We start from the raw sequence: 2,431 nt of genomic DNA, 5'->3' as shown, positions 1-2,431 counted from the left end.
GTTTCTGCCCGTTGGTAGATTCCCTGTGAGTCAAACTCAGTTTGCAGCACAAAACCGTTGACCTTCATCTGTCAGACAGTGTTCAAGCCTTAAAACTAAAAAAAGTAACAAACAAAAACAAAAAAGTACCCAAAAAACCCCACATCATTTTAAAAAAGTACACCAGGCCTTAGTTCTTCTTTAAAAACGTTAATTTAACCACACCTTCTAGGAGAAGCACCACCTAAAGACAGCCATTCAGTGCCCGTATAAATCTTTATTGACATTTCTACACCATGGGACAGTAGGCAAATAGATCTGTTTAAGTGTGGACTCACCCTTTTGTGTAGACTTTATTTGTGTGCTGTGAGTCCTCGTCACTAATCAGATGACAAGAACAAAATAAAAAGTGACAGTGCTATCTGCAGTAAAAAAAAAAGCTCTTTTTAGATATTAGCATAAAACAGATGTTTGACGACACAAACTTCTAGGGTAGACAAACTATTATTAATACTTCAGATTACATCTGAATCTGAATATTTGGATTGATTAGGATATAACAAGTCATTTAGAGGAGTCCATGTTCCTTACTTTAATAAAATAAAATAGTAATTATTATATTGTTTTTAAATTATGCAAAATTGCAGAAGAAATGCAAATATATATATATTTTTTATCCATACAAGTGTAAGGCAATGATAGGCATAAATGCTAGGAAGTGTTTGTGAGGGTGTGTGTAAACATTTTCTATGCAAGAATGCATCAGTGATGTTAATGAGTGGATCCACAGATCCATTTAAATCAGTGAGGCAGGCAGACAGAGGAGGTTTTTTTCAGCCTGTCAAAATTCCACAAAAGCAGCACAAAAACGCTGCCACTCATTTCTCAGCCCCCCATGTCACTGCCTCACTGTCTCACGCGCATACGTTTTCCTGCAGAAAACAACAATTAAGTGGTTGAGTCGGCAGTGATGCTGTCAGGCAAACAAGCGCTTCTGTTGTGCTACATAATTAATCTCGGCAAATCAAATTGATGGTAATTTCACTCGCAAAGCAATCAGACTTGGGGTTCTGTGCTGTGACGTGACATCGAGGCTGCGAGATAAAAAGCTCTGTTTTTGCAGCAGTCAAAGTGGCTGGTCATGCATTCACAGCATGGAGACGGACAATAGAGCCAGAAATGTACATCAAGTGTCCGTGGAGGTCTGGGGAAGATAATATATCTGTGAGTCTGGATCTTCCACTTTACTGCACAGAACATCATATGGACTGAAAATAAATAGATCAAGATTGCATGTGTGAAAAGTGAGACAGTGACTTCTGCCGTTACCTGTGCTGAAGACAGCCTCTGTAATTATTCATGTTTTCATGTGCATTTGAACTTACAAACACTCTCCTCATTTGCCTTTCTTGCTCCCTAGTAACAGTAAAGTTTCCAATTCACCTAAACGCAATCTACATGTACCAGGCCATGCAAACTACCTAGCCTACCATGAGAAATAGCGAGAGAAATATAATGAAAAAATAACTTATAAAGATATCTTTAAATAACTTCTTTAACCACAAAACTAGAAACATAAAAAGATGTTTTTAATTATGTTTTTTGTTGGAAGTATTTACCACTTTATAAATAATAGTTCCTTAAGTAAGGTTTTTGTCGTTGAATTTTTATTTATTTTTTTATTTCTCCGTTTTTCAGACTTTTCTACATTCTGCATTATTGTGGCAACCCATTTAACAGGAGAACACATCTAATGCATCTGAGGCTCAGAAAGAGAATTGTTGAACAATCACTTCCTCTGGAGAGTTTAGTTAGTATTCTCCTCGAACGGTGGAAACCCCCCTTCATTAGCACAGAAGACCATGTTGTCATAACTGGAAACTTTCCGAATCGTAGTCTGTGGGATTTGGCCGGACAGATTTCTGTCCGTGCCCAGCTGAGGGAGTCTCTGTAGTGTGTGCAGCTGTCCTGCTGTGCAAGCATCTGTTTTTGATCGGTTCAAAGATTGAAATTTTACTCCTATTACTGTCTTTGATAAATCAATGAGGAGGACATCAAAGGCTACTGTTAGCCACGTGGCTGAGACTGGACAACTGACAGATGACAGTCTGCGAATGAATGATGGAGAAGGCCTGAGTAATGGATTCAGTATGTGAAGATGTGGAAAAAGTTGAGTGAGAAAATGCTACAAATATACAGTTGCATTTTTACCACAGAACATAAGCTTCAGTAGGGTGATTTTGGCTTTATTATTATTTATTATTATAATTCCTTCCTTTGCTTCTGCTGGCTGCTTGATGTAGAAATAAAGTGATCGGCTCCCCCTGAAGGCAGCAGCTATATGTCGAGGATCTTCTAATACCTGTGTCCTCAGTGCCACGGTGGTAGCTGGAGACCACCACGGCTAACAGAACTGTGTAGAAACGTCGCCAATGTATCACAGCAATTATTT

This window comes from Cynoglossus semilaevis, chromosome 18 (genome assembly GCF_000523025.1).
Source record: "Cynoglossus semilaevis isolate Cse_v1.0 chromosome 18, Cse_v1.0, whole genome shotgun sequence".
Taxonomy (NCBI): domain Eukaryota; kingdom Metazoa; phylum Chordata; class Actinopteri; order Pleuronectiformes; family Cynoglossidae; genus Cynoglossus; species Cynoglossus semilaevis.
The sequence above is the reverse complement of the archived record's forward strand: the minus strand, read 5'-3'. Positions refer to the sequence as shown.